General features: G+C 35.1%; 1 protein-coding gene across 1 annotated transcript in view; it reads left to right on the top strand.

The window, feature by feature from the left end:
* LAMA2 (laminin subunit alpha 2) overlaps nucleotides 1-12931 on the top strand; it is a 637137-nt gene that overhangs the window by 304412 nt on the left and 319794 nt on the right. The gene's annotated exons all lie outside the window — the stretch shown is intronic.

A 12931-nucleotide genomic window follows, 5' to 3' on the forward strand; every position in this document is an offset into this window, starting at 1 on the left:
GTTGCACAAGACCTTAAAGAGCCACGGCATCCTTAATATGCAACTTTGTATAGCTGATGTTCTATGTAAACTTTTTGAATGGGCAAATAAATTAATGAAGCCGCTAGGATATTTTCGTAAAGCAAATTATAGGTATTGGAAGAAACTGTGTTGTGTTTATGTGAAAAGAGCTGTTTTCTGGAGTTGTCTATGGTGGGATACTTACTGAAGTTTTTCTCTTCGGTTTCTATTTCATTTCAAAACTGATACTCAAGAGATTTACTTTTCTTTCTACCTGATATGAATGTTAATTGGAAAAGAAATGTATTACATAACTAATTAAATGCTTGCCATGAGGCTTATGTAAACAACATATTTGCTGGAGCTCAGGCAGAAACTACCCTAAAAGTGCCAGATTGGAAGCACATGTTTGTTTTAAAGCCCACACATATGTAAAAACATACACAGATAAACAAATGTAGCAGCCTCAGAAATACAGGCTTATTTTTTTCTGTTGTGGATTACTTCTATCTAGATAGATATCCTGGGGTTTAGAATTTTATTTTATCTTGCCTAATACTTTGTTGGAAACAAAATTTGGTGACTTATTTATAAACGTGAATACTTGCTTGTTCTGTGAAAGTTAATACCTTCTCAGCTGATAGTTAAAATACCTGATCACACCAGAAGGTGTGATGGGAAAATCCCTTCCTAAATTAATGTTGTTTAAGCCTAGTTTACACCTAACAAAATATAGCATTATTTATGAAGAAATCATAATTGATTAAGCAAATAAAAGTATGTTTATAGTCAGTGGTTTTCTTGCATGACATGTGAGTATTGAAATAGAAAAACTTAGTATCTCATATGCTACTCAGTGAATGGGAACTGGTGGTGTTGGCTGGTTGAAACACTTTTAACTCATGGCCAGTTTCTTATATTTAATAGACCTCTGAATGCTATTACAAAAAATGTGTAAATGTCTAAAACACATTTTCAATGAACATGTATTTTAAGAGACAGAGTATGTTGCATAAAATTCAATAGCTGTAATAAAAATCGAATTAAGCTTTTATTTGCAAGGCCCTTTACAGCAAGAAGTCATTTTATCCTATTCTATTTAGGAAACTCTGGTATTCCCAAAAGAACAAAATAGCACATAAGACTTGAATTTCTACTGCTTAAAATTGCCAAAAAAATATAAAAATATACTGTCAATTAAAAAAAAAAAAACTGAGAGCTCCAAGAAGAGCCTTAGGTCAAAATTGGATGAATTTCAGAGGCCTTATTTCTTATATGATGGCAACACTTAATTAAAGTAGCTTATAATAGAAATATTCTTTACCAGATTTTCCATCCTTTCTTCTTTGGTCATGTGCATTTTTTTTCTGTTGGCTGACAATCAAACTGACAGAAGGAAAGCAAGCAAATGGAATATTCAATAGAATCAGAACAAAGAATTTGGACATCCCATTAGTAGTTGTTGGTTCCCGAAGATAACTTCCCTTATCCTGGCTGAAATATTTTTCTTATAACCCACAATGAAGCTCTTCATATTCCCCTACCGATCATTTTCACATCAAAACACTGTTCTTGCCTGTGCTGCCGTTTCCATTCAGTGAACAAAATAACAGTAACAGGGTGTGCAAATTGTTTGAATATGGAGGACATTTTTAATGTAACGTGGAAGCCCTTGGTGGTTTACTGTCAGGCATCTCAGTATGAATGAAACAATTTGCCTTAATAACTGAACCATGTAAATTTTTGATACTACAATAATACTGCAAGCTCTCAGAAATTACCACAGTACATCTTAACTGTCATGTCACATCACGTAAATTATAGTCATGATGACATGCTTAGCTTGGTTGATTTAATATCTTGCTAAGGAAATGGAAAATTGTAGGGCCTTGTTGGTAAATTCAATAAAGCCACTTTTCTAAATAGTTGAGGCTAAATTCTTTACCAGTAATTGCTGTTCGAATTGGAACCATTGCCAGAATCTGACAGAAATAGCGTATCAAGATACAAGTGCATCTGCTTAAATATTGAATTTTATTTACATCCATGACCAGGAGTCTATGGTACATAATCCTTCCTCTGCTTTTTTAGTGTTATTTCCTAATTGGAAAAAATTATGAGATGCTATTAGCTTTTCCTAAATATTTATATACAGACTTTCAAACATTTTCCAAGTTGCTTGGTTATAAGGCTTCTTCTAACAGAAGGGCGATATGCTGTGCATGTTCTCTTATAATGGAGATGCCACATGCTGTTATTCTTTTTTTAGGAGCCTAATCCCAAATAATAAAAGTGGCTCACATGGGACACATTTTTGCTAACATGGATGTCTGCCTGGTTGTAATAAAACTCAAGAATACTAGCCAATTTAGCAAAGGAGTGCTTTGTATCCTGTGAAACATTTTTCACATTTTTACTGTTTTGGAATAATGAAGTATAAGTAAGTGATTATAAGTGTATGTGTGGATAATGGATGAGGCCTCAGAAAACTTAGCACGTTTTTATACTTTCTATTTTTGAAATTCCCACAGTCTCAGCTAGGAGTTATTCCTCAAATTTTTTCCCCTATGTACCAGTGAATATTTGGCACAACTGGCAGAATCAAGTGTTAATTTTCCCGCCTCGTTCTTGATAGTCAAAGAGAATTAAATCAGGCACCCACAGGGCTATCCTAGGTGCATTTCATTTTCAAAATGCTTGGCAAATGTTAATGCTTGGTTTTAGGGCATTTGTTTAAGCAACTAGGCAGCAGTGGAAAGAGCTAGAGGACAAAGAATCCTGCTGGTTTGCTGCAGGCTACAGCTATTCAGAAACAGTTGGGAACTTCAGAGTTGGGATAATTTACTGCCCTAGTAAACTAAGTGCTACTGGAACATTGCAACAGTCATTTGCTTAAGGTTGCCCTAGTGGTCTGAAATAGTTAATGCAGCTTCCAAAAGCAATTCTCTCTGCATCTGTAAAGTTCTGAGAGAAGCTAGCTTGGCTTGTCTGCTGTTCCTGCATTACCATTAAGGTTTGAAATTCTCTCTCTGAATATTATTAAATTAATCTTATGTGATTTGTTCTTTACCAAAACATGCTTATTTTCTACAGCATTATGCTGTCTTTCTGTTTCTAGCTTAGAGAAGCCTTTAAATTTGTTCATGTAGTTGCCAAGAATACCTATAGTCTAGTTTAAGATGCACATTAGGAGAGTCTGCTGACATAATAGCATCTGGCTTCTAAAAGTAATCTCTGGTAAACTCTTTTGTTTTGTTGTTCTTGCTTGACTTTCCGTTCTACTTCATGGATCTCAAATTAAAGCTATAGATTTGAAGAAGGAAATTGATATTTGAGATTTGTAGGACAGGGTAGATCTCATCATATAAAAGAAGCTCAACAAATACCTTGTAATTGATGCTACATGCTTAACACAAACAAACAAAACTCTAAGAAATTGTTTTTTTTAGGTTGCTCAGAAATGCCCATTGAGTTGGATTTGTGGGAGTTGAAAGATGAATTCTGTCTTGCTTTACAAAATAATTAAAAACTCGCTAACAAATATGTTCCACTCTCCTTTGAGCAGCATATTTTGTGACTTCTTTGCTCCATAATCCTCAAAATTATTCAGAAGTGGAGTTCAAACCCCTCCTCACCATCCATAACTTCCTCCTATTTAAATCTTGGATTAAATGGGTTAGTTAAGAAGATCATTATGCAAGTGAAGAATGGCATGGCTATAAAAGTAAATAGGATAAATCAACTGTGGTTGATTTTTTATTCCATAAATCAGATCCCATCAAGACTAACTTGGCAATGGAGTAGAACCAGGAAGAAGGTTTGCTGCCTAGAATAAACTGAATGAATTTGTAAACCAAAAATAAAATTCTAAGACCCCTGACTGAACGGACCCCCTTCTTGGCCAAGGGAATCCCAAAGAAACCTAAAGAAACCTGAACATCATGGGAAGGGACGATTACACATTCCTCATTATACCCTGCTCCCTTTGGAGTTTAGACACCACAGACCAACAGTAACATTAAAACAGAGATTTTAAAACTGACTAGACAGACGCTTTACAGCAACAAGATACCAAATTCTAACCTCACTCTGGTATAGCATAACATAACAGATAGCAGGCCCTAAAAGAAATCAAAGTATTTTATACCAAAATATATTTATTTGACATATTCTGAAATGACCTTGCAGAGCTGTCTCTTGGGGAAATTTGCATTCTATAGAGAATCTTCTTCCCTTACTAAGTCTTTTCTGGAGAGTCAGATGCCTTTTAAGGTCTGGCAAGAGACATTCACCATTAGCCTGCTACTTTACCCTACTACCTTGAGGCTTTATCTACATGACAAGAACCATGGCTTCCACAACCCACTCTCTTAACTCAAGCTGACTTCAACTGTTCAGGCAGAATTTTACTTTTTCGACCAATTGCCAGTCAGAAAATCTTTGAATCCATCAATGACTTGGAAGCCCCCACCTCGCTTCAAGATGTCCTACCTTTCTGGGCCGAACCAATGTGTAACTTAGTACTGGTGTATGTCTTTGCCTGCAACTTTCGTCTCCCTAAAATATATAAAGCCAAGCTGTAACCCAGTCATCTTGGGCACATATTCTCAGGACCTCCTAAGGCTGTGTCACAGGCCATGGTCCTTAACCTTGCCAAATAAACCTCTAAATTGATTGAGACCTGTCTGATACTTTTTGGTTTACAAATTGTTAAGGATAAATGAGAAAATAAGTATTAAAAAACAAAAACATCAAGGACTGATTTATTTCCCATAGCTATGATAGAATCTGCTGTGTAAAAGTAACACAAATGCAGGAGCTCAAGGTCAAACATAGAAACCTCTGTCTTACATATCCGTCATAACATTCTCTTGACGTTTTTCCTAATTAAATTTATAAAGCATTAGTTCTAATGTTAAAAATTGTTATATAAAAAGCATTTTAATATTCACATGCATTCTGCCTACAGTGTTTTACATTTTGTTTATAATTCGTCAACTGAACAAATACTAGATAGGATAATATTCCATTTAATAAAAACTCTTGAGAAAAATAAAATAGCTTACTTGACAGTAATTTCAATATGAGTTGGTTTGTGATGTGGTTGGCAACAAAACTTACATAATCTAGGGCTACATTGGCAGGAATTTACTGGTCAGGACAAAGGAGGTAGTGTTTATACAGATTCTGCACAAAACACATGTCACCTAATATTATTATTTAATATTATTAAATATTATTAATATTTAGCTTACTTGTGAATTTCTCTTTTTATCTTTGTTAATATACATGACCCAAGTCATCAGCTAATAAACCAAGAAATCCAAATTAGGAAGAAATAGAGCCAGGATTACAATCCAGATGTGTCTATAGCCCATTCCAGTTAAGCATTTTTTCAATCAGTTAAGTTTATTAGTTCTTGCAAGGCATTGATCTTTGGAATAGAGATGCTGAAGCAGCTTATTCAAAAGAAAGGGAATGACAAAGATATGAATTTATAAAAATACAAATTAATGAGATGAATAACAAATGTCAATAGAGAGGACACAAATCCAACAAGTTTTTTAAATGGTTTCAAAGCTCTGGCAAGATTAATCAAGCAAAAAGTGGGTAAAACACACATAAACAATTTTAGAAATGTAAAAATGGGCATAACTGCAATTACTTCAAAAATAAACAAATAAGGAAGTATCAGAAAATAAACAAATTAAGAGTATTATGAAAATTTACACACAATAAATTAGAATACAATTTAGAAAAAGGAATATCCTTCTAGGAACATGCAACATAAAAAAACTGACTCAAAGAAAAAAAATCTATAATGTCAGATAAACATTAAAGTAATTGAATCAGCAGTCAAATAAACCTTCCAATGAAGTTAACTCCAAGCCTATTTATTTGCAAGTAATATCAATCAAAATTCAAAATTTTTAAAAAATGCAAAATTATACAAACTTTCCAGAGAATAGAACACTTGGGACGTACTCCTCAAATAATTGTATGTGGCTTGATATAAAATCTCGACAAGAGGACTATGAAGAAGAAAACCCCTACCCAAAGTCACTCATGAATATAGATGAAAATATCCTAAATAAAACATTAACAACCCAAATCCATCAGTTTATAAAAATAGTCAGGCTAAATTGGCCAAGTGGATTTTATCATCCGTGTTTGAGGTTACTTTAAAATTAGAAAACCAGTTTAAGTAATTGACCATATTGCCTGATTGAAAGAGAAAAAAATCAATTATCTCAATAGACACAGAAAAAGAAATGGGTAAAATTAAACATTCTTCATGTCTGAAAAATTTTGAAAACTAGAATTGGAAAAGCACTTTAACTGATGAAGGCTATCTACATAAAAATCAATAGCAAATATCTTATTTAATATAAAATGTTTAAAGTATTGTTTAAGATCACAAACATGAAACAATTCTCACTATAACGACTCCCACTTAACATTGTGCTAGAAGACGTGGACAGTGCAGTAGATAGGAAATAAAATATATAGGGATCAGAAAGGAAGAAATAAAACTCACTTATAGATGATATACTTATCTGCTTGTAAAATCAAAAGAATCTACAGACAAATTCTTAATCAGTGAGTCAATAAGGAGACTATATGCAAAATTAATATACAAAAGTCAATCATGTTTTTTTATATCAACAACACTTTTCAAAAAAAATTTTTAAGAGGCCATGTATAATAGCAATAAATATAAATAGTACCAAGGATTAAATTTGTAGGGAAAAGCCAATGGCCAAGAATAATCAAAAGAAATTATAGGCAGGGTGCCATGGCTCACATATGTAATCCCAGCACTTTGGGAGGCCAACCAAGGCACGTGGATCACTTGAGGTCAGAAGTTCGAGACCACCCTGGCCAACATGGCAAAACCCTCTCTCTACTAAAAATACAAAAATTAGCCAGGTGTGGTGACAAGTGCCTGTAATCCCAGCAACTCGGGAGGCTGATGCAAGAGAATTGCTTGGACCCAGGAGGCAGAGGCTGCAGTGAGCCAAGATTGGGTCACTGCACTCCAGCCTGGGGCATAGAGCGAGACTCTCCAGAAATATATATATACACACATGTATATGTATACACGTATATATATGTGTATATATATACATATACACATATATATGTGTATATGTATTCATATACACATATACATGTGTATATATACGTACACATATATATGTGTACACATATACATGTATATATGTATACACATATACATATATATGCATACACATATACATATATATGCATACACGCATACACATATACATATCTATGCATACACATATACATATCTATGCATACACATATACATATCTATGCATACACATATACATATCTATGCATACACATATACATATCTATGCATACACATATACATATCTATGCATACACATATACATATCTATGCATACACATATACAGATATATGCATACACATATACATATCTATGCATACACATATACATATCTATGCATACACATATACAGATATATGCATACACATATACAGATATATGCATACACATATACATATATATGCATACACATATACATATATATGCATACACATATACATATATATGCATACACATATACATATATATGCATACACATATACATATATATGCATACACATATACATATATATGCATACACATATACATATATATGCATACACATATACATATATGTATACATACATGTATATGTATACACATATACATGTATATGTGTATATATACGTATATGTATACACATATACATGTATATGTGTATATATACGTATATGTATACACATATACATGTATATGTGTATATATACGTATATGTATACACATGTACATGTATATGTATACACATGTACATGTATATGTATACACATGTACATGTATATATGTATATATATACATGTACACATATACACACGTGTATATATATGTGTGCATACACATATACACGTGTGTATATATGTGTACGTACACCTACGTGTGTATATGTGTGTGTGTGTGTGTGTGCATATATATATATATATTTAGAAATTCTAAAGGAAAGAAGTGGGGCTTTTTGGAAAGGGATTAGGTCATGAGGGTTCTAATCTCCATGAATGGAATTAATGCCCTTATGAAAATCTTATCTGATATAAAGAGTTAGGACTTACTTTAAAAGATATAATGATTAAGGCAAAATGATATTAGTGTGAAAATAAACCAATAGATCTGAAAAAATAGCCCATAGATATCACATACATAGATGAATACTTAACTTTTATTGAAATAGGCATTGCAGATCAATGACAATGGGATAGACCCTATACAGTAAATGGTCTGGTACCACTGATTATCTAGAGAAAAAAAATAAAATTTCTGCGTCCTTACTCCACATTATACATAAAAATAAACTCCCCTTGAAACAAATCATAAATTTTCAAAAATTATGCTAAAGACAAACCTTTATAAAGACAACACATTGAGATTTCTGCTCCTGACCATAATTGAATAATAGTATCTAGATTTCCTTATCTACCTTAAACAACAACAAAGCCTGAGGGGGAAAAAATATGGAACAACAGTTTTTAGACACTGTTCCACAGATAGCATAAAACTGTGATCTCTGAAAAAGAGAAACAAATGGGGTGAGGTTTACAATTGCCCCAAGATTATTGCCTGGGAACAGTCTCCAGGGTGAAGTGCATTGGTATATTGAGAAAAAAGCCAAACACAGCCTGGCCTTGCCAAATTGAAAGACAGAGGTTAGGGTTCATGGAGGCCAAGGCAGCTAGCATTTGTGAGGCAGCATACAAGGGAAGAGGAACCTGACCTGCACAGAGAGAGAGACGAGGAGAGAGCTGCAGCTATATGCAAAGAGAAACCGGAGTACTGAGTTGCAAATATGTGAAAGAAAACTACCTAAGGCTAATGAAAGAATCACTAAAAAGTAGTAAGAGAAACAATTCCTGAGCTGATACAGGGCTGCTAATAGTTTATTTTCCTAACACCCAAAGTGGAATGTCTTCATAAGAGGGACTAAATTAGCTCCAAACTACAAGCTACTCTAGGTTCACCCCAACAAATCTTGAAAACAGCCTTAAAAGAAGTCAACTTATTCCAAATAAATTAACTGCATGCCAGAACAAAGTCCAATACTATTTAATTACAACAAAATCCAGCACTCAACAATGTAAAATTCATGATGTTTGGCATCAAATCAAAAACTACCAGGTACATAAACAAGCAGAGCATATAAGCCACTACCAGGAGGAAAATCAATCAATGGAAACAGAACCCCAAATGGCAAGAAAATCATGTCAAGATATATCAGAATCAAATTATTAAAAAGACAGATAACTGGAAAATTGTAAAAGCAATCAGAAAAAAACTAACATGACCAGGCGCGGTGGCTCATGCCTGTAATCCCAGCACTTTGGGAGGCCAAGGCAGGTGGATCACGAGGTCAGGAGTTCAAGACCAGCCTGGCCAATATGGTGAAACCCCATCTCTACTAAAAATACAAAAATTAGCTGGGCATGGTGGTGCACACCTGTAGTCCCAGCTGCTCGGGAGGCTGAGGCAGGAGAATCACTTGAACCTGGGAGGCGATTGTTGCAGTGAGCCGAGATCATACCACTGCACTCCAGCCTAAGCAACAGAGCGAGAGTCTGCCTCAAAAAAAAAAAAAAAAAAAAAAAAAAGAAAAGAAAAGAAAACACAACAGGTGCAGAGGAACAAAGATAAGGAAGAATAGTCTCTTGTCAGACCCTATATGCTATGGTCCGAATGTTGGTGTCCCCCTAAAACTTATATGCTGGAACCTAATGCCTAATGTGATAGTATTTAGAGGTGGGGCTTTTGGGGGAGTGATTAAGTCATGAGGGCTCTAATCTCCATGAATGGGATTAACGTCCTTACAAAAGAGGTTGAGGATGCTGCCTTGCCCTTTCCTTTACATGAAGGGGCAGCAAGGAGGTACCACCTTGGAAGCAGAGAGCAAGCCCTCACCACACATCAAATCTGCTGATGCCTGGATCTTGGATTTCCTAGTCTCCAGCACTGTGAGCAGTATATTTTTAATGCTTAAAAACTACCTAGTCCGTGTTATTTTGTTGTAGCAGCCTGAATGCACCAGTACACTTTGCAAGCCAGAATACAATACAGAGATATGTTAAAGTATTAGGAAAAAACAACGAAAGCAATCAAACGAACAAAACAAATACTATCAGTCTGTAATTCTTTACCAGTCAAAAATATCTTCCAAAACTGAAGAAAAAACAAAGATTGTTTCAGAGAAATAGAAGTTGAAAGAATGTATCACAGACTGATGTACACAAGAAGAAATGTAGAAAGTTCTTCAGGCAAAAGAAAAATGTTACCAGATGGAAATTTATTCCTACAAATAGAAATTAAGTGTATCAAACAGGTGAATAGCAATGCTTTGTCACCAGTGCTAGCTATCACAAGACCTCTAGCCAGTCATGTTTTCAGATGTAGGGCCTAACACCATGGTTAAGGAATGGATACCTAAATATACAAACTTAAAGTAGAACTTCAAATACTTCCTGTATAAAATTTTCCCTCTGAAGTTTTAAAAAGAAAGACTGGGTTGTAAGAAGAGTATAAAAAAGGCTTGCTTCTCCAGCTCTCATTTCTCATTTCAAACTTAAAGAAAGAAAACCAGCACCAATTTGAAAGTGTTTCAATAAACTCTCAATGTAAAACTTCACGTTGTTTTCTGTAGCTTTTCAGTAACTTTTTACACTCATGTTCTATGTGCGGCTCAGTGGGGAACTATCTGGATCCAGTGGATTGTTGGTTCTGACACACTAGCCTACGTGCATATGGGGCAACCCCCAACATGCTGGCCCCTGCCACTTGCAATAGATCAGACCCACCCCTTGTGGTTGAGTGAGGCAGTATTATGTCAATTCTAAACCTGGCATTTTGTTTACTGTTGTTGAGTGTTGTTGGTAGTGGGAGAAGAAAATAGGTCACAGACAGTGTGAAGACACAAGGAGAAGACAGCCATCTACAAGCTAAGGAGAGAGGGCTACAACAGCTTAATTCCTTGTAGTGTTCATAAAGAACCAATCCTGCTGACAGCTTGATCTCACATAGCAAAATAATACATGACTTTTTTTCCTCCTTGATTTCCATGAGAATTGGGTGAAAGCTATTACTCATATAAGCGGATGACCTGATTCTCTCATTTTTGTGGTTACCTTTGATTAGTGTTTTGGTCTTTATGCGTTTCACAGACCTGATTCAAATGCTGGATATCTGCTTTATTAGCTTTGTGATCTTGGACATATCCCTTAATCTAGTTGAGCCAGACTCTCATTATCTGCAAAATGAGGGTTCTAGCACCCCTCAGAATTGTACAAAGCTCTCGAAAATGTCCTTAGCACACAGAAGCTGTCTGATAAATGCCAATTGCTTTATGAATTTCTGTAGTTGTATGCTGCAGTAATTTATTTTGGAGATCTTCCTTATATCAGTAAAAGACGTTTGTTAAAAAACACTTTGTCACCTGTCTGACATAGTATCTGGTGGTAGTAAGGATAAGACATCATTAAAAATAAAAATGGACAATCAGAGAGAGTTAATTTTAGCAAGTACATAGATTATATGCCTTTAATGGCAGCTTTGCAGCAAAGTGCAAAACATAAATAAATCAGTTAACCAGCTTTGTGAAATACCCGCAGAGTGTTTTAGACTTTATTTTGAAGGTGCCAAATTAGAGCTAACATGCATCGCTTCATGTCTTCCCAAGAAAATTACATGACAAATATCTAACTATCTCTGCTTCACTGACAACCTAGCAGTGAAAGGGATTTGAGGTTTGTGCCCATCAGTAACTAATTAGAGAAGTAAATGTTATAACTAGTCAGTATTCTGTGGCTACAATGTGGCAAGTTAAAATAATATCCTTAAGGTGGGCGCTAACGCAATATGACTGGTATCCTTATGAAAAAAAAAATGTACAATTTGGAGATAAACACACAGACAGGGTAAACACCATGTGAACATGATGATGGCCATTCACAAGCAAAGGAGAGAGGCCTGGAACAGATTCCTCTTAGCCCTCAAAGGGAACTAACCCTGCCAATACCTTGATTTCAGACTTGTAGCCTCTAGAACTGTGAAACAATACATTTCTGTTGTATAAGCCACCCAGTCTATGGTATTTTATTATGGCAGCCCTAGCAAACCAATACAAATCATAAAACATCAATTATTTTTAAAATCTCATAATTTTCATTCTTGTTATATATATATAAAACAAATAAAAGGTGAATCTCTCTAATGTATAAAGAAGTTAAAGAAATTGATAACAGAAATGCCAGCCGTCCAACAGAAATGAATGAGCAGTTTATAGAGAAGGAAATTTAAATGGCTCTTAAATGTATGAAACGGTACTCAACCTGACTCATAGTATGCTAACTACACTGAGAAATCATTGTCTTCTAACATATAGGAAAGTCAACCAAATGAATAACACATGCCATTCCTGTGGCTTCTTCAGGAACAAAGGTCCTCCTAAATTGGTAGTGTGAATATACATTGATGCAATCCAAAAAAAAAATCCAAAGTTATAGCTGGGCGGGGTGGCTCATGCCTGTAATCCCAGCACTTTGGGAGGCTGAGGCAGATGGATCACGACGTCAGGAGATGGAGACCATCCTGGTTAACATGGTGAAACCCCGTCTCTACTAAAAAAAATACAAAAAATTAGCTGGACCTAGTGGCACACGCCTGTAGTCCCAGCTACTTGAGAGGCTGAGGCAGGAGAATCCCTTGAATCCAGGAGGCAGAGGTTGCAGTGAGCAGAGATCATGCCACTACACTCCAGCCTGGGTGACAGAGCAAGGGATTCCATCTCAAAAAAAAAGAAAAAAGAAAAAAAAAATCCAAAG

The sequence above is a fragment of the Pan paniscus genome, chromosome 5 (assembly GCF_029289425.2).
Source record: "Pan paniscus chromosome 5, NHGRI_mPanPan1-v2.0_pri, whole genome shotgun sequence".
NCBI classification, from domain to species: domain Eukaryota; kingdom Metazoa; phylum Chordata; class Mammalia; order Primates; family Hominidae; genus Pan; species Pan paniscus.